The sequence below is a fragment of the Marmota monax genome, unplaced genomic scaffold (assembly GCF_021218885.2).
Source record: "Marmota monax isolate L192 unplaced genomic scaffold, Marmota_monax_Labrador192_F-V1.1 WCK01_AAM20220418_F8-fsc00512, whole genome shotgun sequence".
In the NCBI taxonomy this organism is placed as follows: Eukaryota; Metazoa; Chordata; class Mammalia; order Rodentia; family Sciuridae; genus Marmota; species Marmota monax.
This window is the reverse complement of record NW_026692701.1, coordinates 11094-27500: the sequence shown is the minus strand read 5'-3', so window position 1 is coordinate 27500 and position 16407 is coordinate 11094. Positions and strand designations below refer to the sequence as shown.

The following is a 16407-nucleotide window of genomic DNA, read 5'->3' as shown; positions in this document are numbered from 1 at the left end:
TGAGCTCAGATCTAAATTATGAGAATAGTGCAGATGAGTTTGTACTGAGGGAGTGGCATGGGCAAAGGCCCTGAGGCAGGAGTCAGTATGGCTGGCGTCACTGAGTCCTTGAAAGGTTAGTGTGCTTAGAATATATAGAGGCAGTGGGAAGAAGCAGGAATGAGGTCAAAGGTCAGCCAACTTATCAGGACCTTGTCAGACACGGTAAGAAGTGTCAAGACATGGAGACAACATCAAGATCAGGGCAATGACATGATGTTACTACTCTCTTGGACATCTGATATCACAATGGGATTGGAAGAAAAATGGGCATCTTTCACATGCATGAGCTACATCACAGTGGAAAGGACACTGGCCTCTACCTGGAGTGAGAAGCAGCAGCTACACAGCTTCCTGCTTGCATTGCATTGGGTGTTCTCACTGCTCAGTTTTGAAGCCTGATTTCCTTATCCATAGAATGGGATAACTGCACCCTGAACCACCTCCTGAAGGTGTGGTACGGGTCAAATGAGACATTGTGAAAGGTGTGCATGTGCAGAGGGGTGGAAGGGATGACGGTCTGTTGTGTTCAGAGGCAGTGGCCTTGATCGGAACCTCAAAACACTGGACATTTGTGATCATTCCTTTGGAACCTTGGAACCTGCGGTGCTTTTCAGACTGCGCTCCTCTTACTTGGGTGGTTTTTCCCCCTGAATGAAAGTCAATGCTGCCTCCATTTACTCCCAAGGCCTCAGAAGAGAGCCCCCAGCTGCTGCTCACAATGGGAACCCTGATCCTTGCGCTGGCACCACAGGGCTGACCAGCTCTCCAAGACGTTATCTTCTTTGATCCTGGCAACTCCACCAAGGGGCAGGTAGTTTGATTTCCCGGGTAGAACGCCCCCCCTTCCCTGCCTCATGTCATCAGGCACTTATCCACAATGTTTCCAGACTAAAAGGTTTGCATTTGTCCTCGAACAGAGGCTCTTCCTAAGTCAGGTGAGGCGTGTCGATTTCCCAGATTTTCTGAGAACTCTCCCTAATGGCTGCCAAGTTGAGTTCCTCCACAGGAAGCCTTTCTTGCTCTCTGACAGAAATCCTGATGGTATCTGAGCACCTGACCTCTGGTTCTGCCTTCACATGTACCCTCTCTGGCATCCAGATATCTGTGAGACTCACCCTTGCAGCTTGTCGAAGTGAGAAGGAATCTCAGAGACCAGGGAACCTGAGGTCTGGCAGGACATGGCCCCAGAGTGACAGACTCCGAGGCTCTGTCAAACTCCAGGCAGTATGGCACCACTTATTCCCCAAACACCAGGATCTGTGGTTCAGGAGATGGCAAATTCTCAATGCTCATAGTATAGTATCCTAGACCCAGAGCTGATTTGCTGGGTCACTGAGAGAGGAGCCTTCTAGTTTCCTGCTAACATAGACCTTCTGGGTGAGGAAACTGAGAAGCCAGGTGAAGCTTCAGCTATGGGCCACATCCTTGGAGCTGAATGGACTGCTTCCTGGGGGTGTGGGGTGGCACAGGGGGAAAGGCAGGCTTGGGAGTTGGGCAGATCCGATTTCACAACCCTGTTCTCTCACTTACAAACTATAAGTCAGGTGACTGTCCCTGAGCCTTGGTGCACTCATCTGTGAACCAGGGAGAAAAATCATGAGCTATTTGGGAGGATTAAATCTACTCCTGCATGGTGCCCGGGCTCCCCTCCCCACTATTAATTTGGGTGGCACCTCTCTAGCTTCTGGCCTGAGTTGGAATTGAGAGTAGATGGACTCAGATGACCAGGAAAGAGGGGCTGGGGTTGTGGCTCAATGGTAGAGCATTTGCCTACCGGGTGTGAGGCACTGGGTTCGATTCTGAGCACTACATATAAATAAATCAATAAAATAAAGGTCCATCAACATCTAAAAAAATTAAAAAAGAAGAAAAGATGACGACAATGACCAGGAAAGAAAGTCATCTTAGTCATTGACTCTCAAAAATCAGACCTTGAACTGGGGGCAGTGGCACACACCTATAATCCCAGCTACTCAGGAGGCTGAGGTGGGAGGATTAAGAGTTCAAAGCCAGCCTCAGCAACAGCGAGACACTAAACAACTCAATGAGACCCTGTCTCTAAATAAAATACAAAATAGGGCCGGGGATATGGCCCAGTGGTCAAGTGCCCCTGAGTTCAATCCCTGGTACGCCCTCCCCCACAAAAAAAATCAGACCTTGTGGAGCTATTTTCAATGAATCAGAGACCTCTGAATTAAAGGTATGGAAATCAAGGAAGAACATGCTGGGGTCAAAATACTTTTTTTGGGTTGTGCCAGTTCAGGTTCTTCGGAAAATAGACCCATGGGTGATGCATGGCTGAATCTGGACCCTGGCTGGTTCCCCAGCCACCGCAGGGTCTTGGGTGGCTGCTGACACGCAGGGGAGGACCCAGGGCTGTCTTCACCAGCCAAAGCCACAGCTGCCCAGAGTCAAGATGAGCCAGGGGAGACGGGCTCACACTGTATAAAGGGTTCACTACACAGATCCTTTAAATATGCACGTGCCAAATGCACTCATTCCCTAAACATTGACTGACAACAGCGGTCAGTAGGCAGACCCTGGCATCCTGACCAGGACAGAAGGGAATCTCAAAGCCTTTGGAGTTTTTTTTTCGAGAGTTTTTTTTTTTTTTCAGGGCAGGGGTAGGCAGTGGACTCACAGGACTACTTTAAAAAAAAATAAAGCATTATAAGGACAAATTTTTCTACTTTCTATTGATGATGGATTAAAATTGGAAGATAATTTTGGACTATTTCAACTCTTGGTAACAAAAATTAAAATAGTCTATCTTTGTGCCACATAACAATGTTTTAGTCAGTGAAATACCACTTCTATGACAATGGTTCCATAAAGCTACAAAAGAGTTGAAGAACTCCTGCTGGCTAGTGACATTGTAACATCATAGTGCAACACGTTATTCACGTGCGGGGTCCTCCATATGTGAACAAACCTGCTGTCTACCAGCTCCATGACCACACCATTATGTGTGATACACAATATTTGGTAATGATAATAAACAACTATGTTGCTGATTTAGGTGTTCACTAGTTTGTACTTTAATGGTTATTTCATTTTATTCTGCAGTACCTGGGATGGAACCCAGGGCCTTGCACATGCTAGGAAAGTGCTCTATCACTGAGCTACATTCCCAGCTCTTGGTGGTTATTTTAGAGTGTATTCCTGGTTACATATTTTAAAAGATTTATTATAAACAGTGTGCCCTGTTATGCTGGCAGCAGACTCATAGATCTCATATATACCCGTTTCTTGCCAGGCACAGTGGCAATCCCAGCGGCTCAGAGGCTGAGGCAAGAGGATCTCAAGTTCAAAGCCGACTTCAGCAATTTAGCAAGATCCTAAGAAACTTAGTGAGACCCCATCTCAAATTTAAAATAAAAGAGTTAGGGATGTGGCTCAGTGGTTAAGCACCCTTGGGCTCAATCCCTGGTACCAAAAACCAAAACCAAAATAAAGAAAAACCCAACCCTTGTTTCTCCATAGCATCAAGAGGCCACATTGAGTGACTGACCAGCTAGACTTATATAAATGCACTTAATGTACTCTGATATTCCCATGGACAAAATTGCCTAGGGATGAACTTCTCAGAATGTATCCCCATTCTCTTTCAATTTTCTTTCTTTTTTTTTTTCTTTAACACTGAGCTGTATTTCCAGTCCCTTTTTTTTTTTTTTTTTTTTTTTGAGACAGGGTCTCATTAAGTTGCTGAGGCTGGCCTCAAACTTACCATCCTCCTGCCTCAGCTTCCTCAGTTGCTGGGATTTCCAGCCCAGGCCACCATACCAACCTGTTGTGTCCCCACTCTTAAATAACTCCTGACTGTGCTTACCTCTTACTGAGAACTTATTGAGTACTGGACATTGTGCCAAGAACTTCACAAACATCACCTACTTTCGAATTTCACAGCAACCTAAGGGGCATTACTCTCCCCAGCTTTCAAGCAAGGAAACTAAAAATTAAAAAGAACATGTAAATGTCCCCTAATCACACAGTTAGCAAATGACAGAAGTAGGATTTGAACCAAGGTGGAGGAGAAACTCAGAAACACCACCGTTCGGTGTCTGAGTCCACATCATGGTTCTGGTATTATACCTTCTCTCTTCTGTGATCCACGCATATTTATCATTTAGCTTATTTTCCAAGGATGCAGCTGTGCTTCTCAGGGGGAACTGGTGTTGCTGATGTCCCTGTGAGGCACAGGCTGTAGACATCCAATTATTTTTCTAAGGTAATATATTTTTTCCTTTCTCATAACCCTGTTTTTTTCCCCTAGCACTAAGTGTCACTTGATATTTTATATCTACTGCATTATCAAGATGTGGTCTGGTGGCCCAAGTGAAAGGAAAACTCCAAGGCAGGGGCTACATCCGTCCTGTTTCCCTCTCGACTACCCAGGGCTTAGAACAGTGCCAAGCACAAAGTGGGAACCGAATTAGTATATATTTGTCAAATAAATGAACAAGGGCAGGGACGGCTTTGCAATCGTTCCTGTGCATTATTTGTTCCTGGCTCCTTCCATCTAGTGACCATGTCTCTAGAATTATCTAGCCAGTGACTGGGTTAGATTGTAACATACTCTATGAACGTGCATCCCAGACAATGGGAGACACAGTCTCAGAATCCCTGGTGGGGTTTCCCCCAAATAAATTCGCTTGCCCGTTTGTTCCTAACCTCAATCCCACCCTCTCTTTCTGACCCTTCTGTTTTACTCTCCTAAGAACTCTCTGAGGGCAGGGTACATATCTGAGTCATGTTTGGTATTCCACACTTGGTACTCTTCCAGCACTCTGCAACTGTGCGGGAAATTAGTGAATCGCACTCGTGGTCTTGGTCTCTTTAACATGGTGCTCCAACCACCTGGGCCAACAATGGCTCCATCTACACATGTTTGAGGACCAAAGCTGCCTTGAGCTGGGCGCAGTGGCGCATGTCTGTAATCCCAGTGGCCTGGGAGGCTGAGGCAGGAGGATCCTGAATTCAAAGCCAGCCTCAGCAACTTGGCGAGGCCCTAAGCAACTTAGCAAGACCCTTCTCTAAAAAAAGAAAAAAAAAACTGGCTTGGCTTGCCTTGAAGGCGGAATCTAACTGGGTTGATGATTTTAGCTCTGCAGGGCCAGGAGAGGGAGATGGGGAGGGAAGGAAGCTCTTGCTGAGGGTCCTACCTGCATGCATGCCAGGGTCCTATCCATTGCCGTCCCCAGGAGTGATATAAACCTAAGAACCTCACCAATAGAAATAGATTAGGAAGATTAAAACAGCATCCCAACTAGGTTTGAACATCACTCTGGAGCAGGTTTCTTAGCTCACCCACTCTGAAGGTCTTTCTCTGCAAAATGGAAACAACAGTAACTTATTGGGTCGCTGAGAATAAAGGGAGAGGGTGTATACAAACAACTAAAAAAAAAAGCCATTAGTAAATTGATTATCAGCTTTGAAATACAATGCTGATGAAGGGGATGATTAGTGGACAGTAGGAGGCTCCCCAAAGGTCTGGGAGAGGACCCTCCCTCTGGCCTCCCTCCTTGGCCGCTCCCCAGATGCTTGACATTCCAGCCCGTGGCCCTCAGAAGCCCAGGTTTACATGCAGATTGTATCTGGTACTGTTAATGGCATTCATTCACCTTATTAGCACCTTCACTGTAATCAGATTAGCCTCAGTTGAAAAATAAAAAAGTCCTGGGCCCAGAAATGTGAGGGGAAAGGTAAAGAAGAGGGTTCACAGGACACAAAAAAAAGGTCCTTAACTGCAGGTGGCCTTGGTGGAATGATAAAGAGGCGTGAGAAGCTGTGAGCACAGCAGGTGCCCTCTGTGGACCCTGAGCTGGGGGATGGATGGACAGGTATAGGGATGCATGGGGCCCTGCTCTTCTCAGTGTGTGTCTGCAGGAGGCCACTGGGATGAATGTACTTGTGTTGATTAATTTATTTACTGACTTATTAAAAAAAATTAAGGCATTAAAGGCTCTGTGTGATCCTGTCATTTCTCAATCAAAAGACTTTAAAGTTTCAACCACTCTCCTAGGGAGGGTAAGGGGAGAGAAAGAGGAGAACTAGTATGTAGGGTCTTATTTTTTAGATCAGTTTTATCTTCACAGAAAAACTGAGCAGAGTACAGAGTCCCCATGTCCTTCCTCTCATCCCCTTTCCTTTCCCCTGTCATTAACAACTAACCATGGTGTGATACATTTGTTGCAATTGATAACTGATATTGAAACATCATTATTGACTAAAGTGTACAGCTGACATTAGGCTTCACTCTGTGTTGTGAAGTCCTAGACATTTTGCCTAATCCACAATGTCCTGATCCCATCACTATCACATCATATACAAGGGTGACAGTGTGCAGAAAGTCCCCTTGATGGGTCCTTATCCCAAAGGCTGGTTTAGACTTGGGACTCGATTGGGGGAGTGACTTTTTGTGATAAGCACAAGTTAGGGGTGCAGCACCTGGGGAGAGACACAGTCCCACATGTGGGTCCCTTGGAGGGGTAGAGAGAAGGCGGATCTCAGCCTCTGTGGGACACGATTCAAAGTTTCTTTATTTCCTACCCCATTTATTTTCCCCTTCCTTCTTGCCTTTCCTTTCTTAATACTTTTCCCTCTTTAGGTTTCAAATCTTTTGGCAGGTACTTAATAAAATTGGGAAGGCCCTTTGTCATTGGTTCTTAACCCCAAGTTACACATTTGACTTTCATAGAAGTATTTAAAAAGTCATCCTGATGCCTGGGGCCCATCCTGGTTTGGTTTAATCAGATTTTCTGCAGATGAGGTCCAGGTCCAGGGCCTTATTCAGACTCTCCCAGTGGTCCTAAGGGCAACCAGGGTCCTAGGTAATGTACCTGTAGCCACTCAGATTCTCAGGGGGTGCTGAGGTCCAGAGAGCTGGGCCTCCTTTGGGAAGGAGTGTCCCCCCTACTGTACAGGAAGAGATCACAGGTGTCTTTATTGGGAAGGTGTCCAGGCAGAGATTGTTTCATGTTCTCACACATGTTCACAGATAGAAACTGGATGTTGGGGTCCATCCTATTGAAATAGTGAAAATTGGGGAAAACCTAAATGTACACAAAGAGCAGATGATTACATAAAAGTGGCAGCCCAAAGCACTACATAGCAATTTTTTTTGAATATTTATTTTTTAGTTGTAGTTGGACACAATACCTTTATTTTATTTATTTAAATGTGGTGCTGAGGATCGAACCCAGGGCCTCGCACATGCTAGATGAACACTTTACTGCTGAGCCACAACCCCAGCCCTACATAGCAATTTAAACAAATGACACCAAACCTGTACATATTGACACACAGGGCAATATTCAAAAGAAGCAACCCCAGTGCTGGGGGTGTGGCTCGGCTGTGGCTTGGTGGTAGGGCCATTTGGCATGCAAAAAGCTTGGGGTTCAATCCCAGCAGCGCCAGTACACGTGTGCATGTGTGTGCACCCACATACAAACAAGAAAGAAAAGAAATGAAATATGTCACTCTGGTCTGAGCACGGGTGGTGACCAGAAACTGGCCCTGCTGTTATGCTGGTACATCCAGGAGGAACATCAGTTCTGCTGACACATGAAAAAAAAATCATCTCCAGGGTGTTGTTAAGTGGAAAATGTCAGTCCTAGCACAGCATGCAGAATGTGATCCCTTTTATGTAAATAAAAAACAAGCCCTAAAAATAGACATAATATACATATTTGACAGTAAATGGAGAGAGAGAGAGAGAGAGAAGAAGAAGAAGAAAAAAAGCCAGGAAGAAAAATGAGGCTGCCAGGCAGAGTTTTAGACCTAGGAGTGGTGTGGGGATGGTGAAGAGAGTTGTGGTATTTTGCTGTATGTAACTGTGCTATTTGAAAAAAAAAAGTATGGTAAATACATGTTCATACATGATAAATGTAATGAAAAAATAGATAGTTTTTTTTTTAATGAGAAGAAAAAATTGGCTTTAGGGACAAAAATTATGTGGACTATAGTCCTGATTTTTTTACTCATTATTAGGGCTTGCTACATAATCCTCTGCACCTCAGTTTCCCCATCCATGCAACGGGGATAATACTATTTCATACTCATAGGGTGTAGTAATATTCAATGAATTGAGGTATATGATCTTGGGTATGGATAAAAATGTGCAACTCCCTAGGCATGGTGGCACACACCTGTAATCCAAGCTACTTAGGAGGCTGAGGAAGGAGGATGGCATGTTCAAGGCCAGCCTGGGCAACTTAGCGATACTCTGACTCAAAATGAAAAATAAAAAGGGCTAGAGAGGCTGCTCAGTGGTAGAAGGCTCCTGGGTTCAACCCCAGTACTGCAAAACAAAGTGCAACTAAAGAGATGGAGAGGGTGATTTATTTTACTGGATAAATGTGGGAATGGTTTACTTTTCAGCAATTCCCCATGAAAAAGAATAAAAATGATCAATACGTAAAATAGGTCAATTAGAAGCTCTGTGCCAATGAGAAGAATTATTCATTGGCTGCTTCTCCAATTTACAGGTAAGTACCTCTGTTCTTCTTCATTTGTTTATTAACCCAATCATCAAATGTATGCTAGGCAAATGCTGTGGATTAAATAGTGTTTTCCAAAAAGTCAGGCCTAAATTCTAATCCTCAGTCCCTTGGAATGTGACCCCATTTGAGGATAGAGTAGTTGCAGCTGTAATTATTGAAGAGGTCAGATTGAAGTAGGGTGCACCCTTCATTTAATATGACTGATATTTGAATGAGAAGAGGAAAAGAGACAGAGACAGACACATGCAGGAAGGATCCCATGTGATATTAGAGGCAGAGACCCAAGTGCTGAACATGCAAACCAAGGGATGCCCAGGACTTCAGATAAATCACCAGAAGCCAGGATGGGGGAAAAAAGGAGTCTCCTTTCAGAAGAGCATAACTTTTACGTGTCACCTTGATTTTAGACTTTGAGCTCCAGACCTGTGACACAATGGATTTCTGCCTTCATAAGCTGGTTGGTGGTATTTTATCTAGTTGGTGGAACATAACATAGCAAGCAAGATGGGAAGGTAAGAGAGCATATTTGGACTTTGAAATCAGATCAGGGTCTACATTCTGTGTCATTGTCCTGGTTATTTGATTCCAGATACACCACTTAATGTACCTGATTCCTAATTTCCTTATCAATAGGGACTGAGATGAGACTAGTGCCTGGGTCAGATAATCACTGATATTAAGCGAATAACATATATGAGGTATTTAGCTCAGTCATTGGCCCAGGAGAGACATTAAGTAAAATGTTAGTTTCCCCTTAAGCACTTACTACACTGTCAGCTCTGGGTTATATGTGCTATGAAGTTTAAAAGAGCACGGTCTATCCTTCAAAGATCTGGAATTAAGGAAATGCAAAGTAAATTGAATTCTTGTTTCACCATGGCTTCTCCCTTCAATATCCCTCTTGGGTGCAGTGAAACCCTCTGCTTGGTCCATCAAGAGGGGAAACCAACATTTACACTGATGTGGCCAGCACCTTACAGGGCGACTCTGATGGGGACTGTTTTAGCCTCACCACCACTGAAGAGACGTCATTTCTACTGAGTCAAACCTCGTTCAGACCTTGTGCAGATCATTCCCAGCCCAGGTTTGTTCCAGCCTCCTAGATGTACCAAGCCCCTCCAAGGATGCCGCAAAAAAACAGGTGGAAGAAGTTCTCCCTGTGTTGAGGCTTGTGCCTCTCCGCCTCCCAAGAGCGCAGAAGTCTGGAATAGCTGAGTGTGAATCCTCTTGGTCCTATCACTGCACAGCAACCAGGTCTGCGCAGGCTGTGTACAGCTTCGTCCAGGTTCTCCTATCCTCACTCAGCTGCCTCCTGCTTCCTGGCCAGGGCCCGGGCTTCCCGAAAGTCCACTCATACAGGCACAACTTGTGGGACCACCCTTGAGCAATAGGGTGCAGGCATTTGGGGATAAGTGCTGAGAGCCATAGCCAAGTCGGATTGACGCATGGCATTTTTGCCAGAACGGAGTGGTTGAGAGGTGAAGCCAGCAAGCCATTGAGATGATAATGGTTATGTTAAGCTGTGTATTCAATTGTATATTAGACCCCTGCTGCCCGCCTGGGCCTGCTACTTTGGAGTTCTTGCAGGGATTCCTGGAGAGTTCCCATTGGTTGGAGAACTGCCGGAGGAGGGATTTCCGATTGGTGGGTGGTGTGTCCCAGGAGAAGGCCACATGCGTGTCGATCGTGGGAGTGCGGAGAATAAAGGAGTTCCTGTTTTGAACCTACAAGGCTGTGTGGCGGCTCGGTTATTTTGTGCCCAGCCAGACTGCGGCAGATAAATGCCTCATCCTTTGCTGTCCAGAGCTGTGGTTCCCAAAGGCACTTCCTCAGCTCATCAGGGCTCTCGTGCGATCTAGTATCCCTCGCCCTTAGTAGCCGCCAACCCAAAGCATTCTTGTACAGAGATGTTCCCTTCTTCCCTGCTCCAGACGTAGAATCACATTTTCAAGGAAAATACCTGTCTCAAGCTCTACTTTTGGGAAGACACTTGTATGGTCACTTTTTAAGATGCAGGTCAAATATCCAGAAATGGAAGCCATCCTTCCACCCAATCCCACAGTCTATACATTTCTGCACATAGAGACGGGTTCAATCTTCAGGTGCCCCAGGCAATTCCAGCTTCCCACCACTTTGTGCAGATTGTGTGTGTGTGTAGGGCGGGTATGGGGATTGCACCCAGGGGCACTCTAACGTTGATATCCCAGCCCTTTTATTTTATTTTGAGATGGGACCCAGGCTGGCTTCAAACTTGCAATCTTCCTACCTCATTCTCCCAAGTAGCTGGGATCACAGGCATGTTCCATTAGGCCCAGCATCTACTGCACTAATTTGTTTTCGTGTGTGTGTGTGTGTGTGTGTGTGTGTGTCTTAGGGATTGAACCCATGGCCTTGCACAAGTAAGGCAGGTGCTCTACCACGTGCTTCATTCCCCATCCCACACTGCACTACTTGGTAATTGCTCCTGGTGAGTTCTGCAACCAGACAAGTCCAAGGAGGGAAGACTATATGTCTTTTCTTCATTTTTAGCACCCAGTGGAGTACTGTCATAGCAGGAGCTAGACAAATGCATATTAAATCTACTCTGGGTTATAAGGGCTCTCTCCCTGACAACAAATGCGACTCGGTGGCACAGTAAACAGCTTGGGTTGTGTTCTAGTGGCCCTGGCTCTGATTCCCCAAGACTGCTGAGGTCCCTGCCTCCCCCCACCTGTGGCAGGGTGTGGGGAGGTCCACCCGTTCCTGGGCTATTTTGCTAATGTTTCCTCCTGCTCCACCACTTGGTTGGCTTCACCTAGGACACCTGTGGTCATCTCTACCTCTTCTCCCTCCCTATCAGATATCATGCCTTCTGTTATGGTTTGGATTTGGATTGTCCCTCAAAGACTCAAGTTTTGAAGGCTTGGTCTCCAATACAGTAGTGTTCAGAAGTGGGGCTTTTGGGGAGTGATTGGATCATGAGGGCTCTGACCTTTTCAGTGGATTCATCCACTGATAACTGAATGAACTACTGGGCAGGGATGGAGGCTGTGGGAAGTGGGACCTGGTCAAAGGGAGTAGGCCTTCATGGGCATGCCCTTGGGGACTATACCTTGTCCCCCCACTTTTCTCTCTCTTTCTCTCTGCTTCCTGGCTGCCATAAGCTGAGCAGCTTTCCTTGGCCACGCCCTTCTGCTATGATGTTCTTCCTTGCCTCAGACTCAATGTGATGGAAATAGCCAACCATGGACTGAAACTTCTGTAACCGTGAGTCTAAATAAACTTTTTCTCTTTTAAGTAGTTTATATCAGGTATTTTTGTCATAGTGATGAAAAGCTGACTAACACACTTTGTAAGCCGGACACCTCAGACTCTCCAGCTCCCTTCTTCAATACGCTTGGGTGACAAGGTGTTGAGTCCTAATGATTTGTATTATGTACAAAAGCATTTCTTCTGGAGAACGTGCTGCCTGTATTATGCAAAAAGAAATGACCATATCAACACAATTGTAATTCTGAACCAGGAAACAATCAGAAACCTGTACTGAATGAATACATTTCAAATGAGAAAGTGCTCATGATTAAAGGAAATGATCAAGATACAAAAGTATACACAGCTGAGCCAACATCAGTAATTTAATATGCAAAACGCTCTCTCTTAACACACACACCCACCACTGAATAAAATTAAATGCTCATGTTTAAAAAAAAAAAAAAAGAACTGAAAAGTAATCACCAAAATGTTGTTGTCTTTAGTGGTGATAGTATGTATTTTTTCTTCCTTACTGCCTTTATATTTTCTGCAATGAACTTATATATTGCTTTATTTTAAAGTGTGTTTCATATGTACACTATGCCCCCACAAAAGGGCATTGAATAAAAGCAAGTCCCCCATCCATTCCTCTCCCCCATCTACCTGACTTCTTTCTTCACAAACAACCACAACTGCCAGCTTCCTCACACACCACACACACATATATATACAATATATTTTATACAGTGGTAGCACAGTGTATACATTGCTCTATATTTTGCTTCTGTATTTTAGTGGATTTTCTGTGGCAGAACAAATAGCTGCCTCACTTTTTTTTTTTTTTTTTTTCGTTTTTGAGAAGGGGGTCTTGCTCTTTGGCCTGGTTGGGCTTGAATCCCTGGGCTCTAAGTGATCCTCCTGCCTCAGCCTCCTGAATAGCTAGGACTGTGGGCACACACCATTGCACCCAGCTCTGTCCCACACATTTAATAGATGATGCACAGTATTTCATTATATATATGATATATATCCTATGTCCTTGTAAGCACATTTTTCATACAAGAAGGTATATTTGCAGAATATATGCTTGGAAATGAAATTGTTGATTCAAAGCATACATGAATTTAGAATTTTGCTAGTTTGGCAAATGTAACTGCATAGAGGATGCATCAATTTGTACTCCCATCAAAATATGCAAATGTCTGTATTCCCACATTCTCATTAGTACACTAGGTCATCAAACATATAAAAAAAAAACTTTACCAACCTTATAGATGAAAAGATTTTTTATAGCTTTAATTTGCATTTCTTTTATTATTAGTGAGGGTAACAGTTTTTTCATATGTTCAAGAGCCATTTGGGTTTCCTCGTCCGTGAGCGAATTCTATTCTTTATTCATTTTTCCTTTAGAAAGTTTGTTCTTATTTACATTTATTATTTTTATTTAAGGAATACATTTTTTCCTGTCCTATGAGTTATGTTTCCCCAAATTTCTTGTTTATTTTTGTCTTTACTGAGGAGTCATTTTTACTATTATTATTATTTGTAGAAGTGATATAAAGTTTTTATAGGTTAACATTCATTACTTTTTCTTTAATGTGTTGAGTTTTGTGTCCCTTGGACATGAGGTTATACAATACTTCTCACACCTACTTTCTAGTCATTGCATGATTTCATTTAAATCTTTCACCTATCAGAATCTAGTTTTGAGTTACTTGTGAAGTTGGGATCAACTTTCTTGTTGTTCACACGGATATACAGTTGAGCCAACATCGCTAATTTACTATGCAAAACTCTCTCATGTACTTTAACTTATTTTTTAGTTTTCTATCTGGTTTTGGTGGTCTTTCTCTCTGTTCACGTTGCTTTGGTTAGGGAGGACTTATAATGGTTTTTATACATGGCACATTTAACCTTCCTTGTTACTCTTAATTTTTCTAAAAAATTTCCTGGCTATTCTTAGTAATTTTTCCACATGAAATTTAGAAGCAGCTAGTTTAGTTCCCCTGGAATACTCTTTTGGCATTTTTATCGGGATCACAGGAGATTTATGGATTTCCCTATCTTTGACAGCTTTATGAGGCTGAGAACCTAAGGACGTGGTGAGCTTTTCCATTGTGAAGCATTCATTCATGTCCTTCGGTAGCATTAAACTTTCAAACTATAAATCCTGCATACTTCTCATTAAGTTTATTCTTAGTAATTTTATTTTTTGTGGCTGTTTTGAATAGGATCTGTTCTTTATATCTTCTAACCAGCTATTTTTTTAGATGGGAGTGCTGTTTGATTTTTCATATGTAAAAACGGAATTTATTGAATTCTGTTCAAGTTTGTAATGTTTTTATTTGATTCCCCCCCCCCCCGCCCCACCCAACTTTTTTTTTTTTCCTGGGTATGCAGGGGCCTGCAAACTGTAGCTGTGGGCTTGATCCACTGTGGCCTATCTTTGTACAGCCAAGAACTCACTTTAAAAGGACTGTTTAAGGGCTGGAAAGGAAACTCAAGTGGTTCAGTGCTTGTCTAGCATGCTCAAAGCCCTGGGTTTGAGCCTCAGAACCAAATTAATTAGAATATACACACATATATATCTAAATGTTATGTGTCAACTAAAAACTTTAAGTGTTTAAAAATGAAGTAAAAATTTGCCTAAAGGATGCAATGATACCACTTACATATAAGGACAATTGATTTCCACATTTCCAGTTTTTATATGTTTAATTTCTGTTTCTTCTTCAATTGCATTTCCCAGTACCTGATGATAGTGAACACCCTTGGATATTTCTGAGTTCAGTAGGATTCCTTCTCATGTTTTGAACTTATGGTAGGTACATACTGTCATTTTAAGAAAGAACTTGTCTGTTACTATCTAACCTTTTACAAAAAAAGAAAGTATTTTATTTTCACCTTCTAGTAGAATTTTATCTGTTAATCTATCACAATGAAGAATTATATTAATTATTTTTCAATATTGAATCATCCTTCAATTCTGGAAGCATCCTTCAATTCTGCTGTGCTTTGGTATTTGAAAGTGGGCATAATTTGTTTTAATCTAAACTTTGTCAGGTTCACTTTGTTCACAAATATAATGAAACATGTTGCCTTTCTCAAAGTCAAAGATGAGTGTGTCAACAATTCAAAGGAGTAAATAATTTTATGAGATTTATTAAAAGAGGAGTCTCTTGCTCCACTTCTTATCCCATTTTCTAGTCCCTAGAAGCAACTACTTTTGATTCTGTTAGTCATTTATTTTGATATTATTTGGTATTTAGGTACACCTTTATATCTAAATAATAATTTGTATTTCTACTTCTTGAATTTCTACTTAAGCATTATTTGTTAAATTTCCATAATGGGATGGAGAATTACCTTTCTTGTGGGCTAGGGTTGTGTCTCAGTGGTAGAGTGCTTGCCTAGCATGTGTGAGGCAGTGGGTTCGATCCTCAGCACCACATAAAAAATAAATGAATAAAATAAAGGTATTGTGCCTACAGCTAAAAAAAAAAATTAAAAATTACCTTTCTTTCTTCTACTCCAACTCTCTCACAACACAAAAGTATATTTTGGCCTTCACTGCCTCCTCCATACAATTATAATTTTCATTTAGATCTATATCACATTTAACACTATTATATATTCATATTAACCAAATATATTATAATATTGTTTGCTTTTATATATACTTTTGTTTTTCAATAATTATTTTCTTTTTTGTTTAGTTTTCTATGCTTTTGTAGCTGATCTGTAGCTCCATTCTTCACTATGTTCACCAAATGGTTCATTAGTTCCATCTCCTTGAAGACATTGCTCCTGAAGGATTCTGACCTGTGCCAATAATAATCTTGTAGAATTGGTATGATGGTGGTCCCCCTTCCTCCACAGGGGTTACACTAAGTCCCCTGGTGGATTCCTGAAACCACGATATTACCCAATCCTATGTGTGTTACATTTTTTCTTACATATACACATCTGTGATCAAGTTTGATTTGTAAATTGGGCATTATAGAATATATATATATATAGAATAATTATAATGATTATAATAATATACTGTAATAAAAGATATGTGACTGGGGTTTTTCTCTCTCTCTCTCTCTCTCTCAATTTGCTTTGCTGTTACTTTTCCCTGGTGTTGGGATTGAACCCAGGATTCTGCACACTCCACGCTGTGCCTTCCATAGAGCTGCACCCCCAGCCTGATTTGCTCATACTTTTATGAGGATCATTTTGTGTCTATTTTCATGAGGGATATTGTTTTGAACTTTTTTTCTTACATTGTTCTTCCCAGATTTTAATATCAGGGTTATTATTATTTCGTAGAATTAGTTGATAAGCATGTCCTTTGTACCTAGGCAAATCTGAAGAAGGTATATATGAATGAATTTATTGTGAAATCATCTGGGCCTAGAGTTTTATTTATGGTAAAAATTCTCTTTACAGGTATAATTTCTTTAGCAGATTTAATACTATTTGTATTTTCCATTTTTATGTGTTGGTTTCAATAACTTGTATTTCTCAAAATATTGTCCACTTATTTAAGTTGTTGAATTTATTGGCATAAAGTGATCAGTATAGTAGCCTTCTATTTTAATTTAATGTCTGTAGAATTTGTAATAATACCCCCCTTTCATGCCTG

The 16407-nt window shown here is 42.2% G+C and overlaps 1 long non-coding RNA gene across 2 annotated transcripts in view; it reads left to right on the top strand.

The window, feature by feature from the left end:
* The window catches only part of LOC131424252 (uncharacterized), an 18338-nt gene extending 2574 nt beyond the window's left edge, over nucleotides 1–15764 (top strand). The window contains exons 1-3 of one of the 2 annotated variants that reach the window (XR_009226969.1): nucleotides 1–9055; nucleotides 9455–11789; nucleotides 14524–15764. The exon at nucleotides 1–9055 is cut by the window's left edge and continues 2574 nt beyond it. This is a non-coding gene — a long non-coding RNA (uncharacterized LOC131424252). Of the gene's footprint in view, nucleotides 11790–14523 lie in introns of both variants that reach the window. The other variant, XR_009226968.1, reaches the window with a different exon arrangement.
* The last annotated feature ends 643 nt before the right edge of the window (nucleotides 15765–16407 follow it).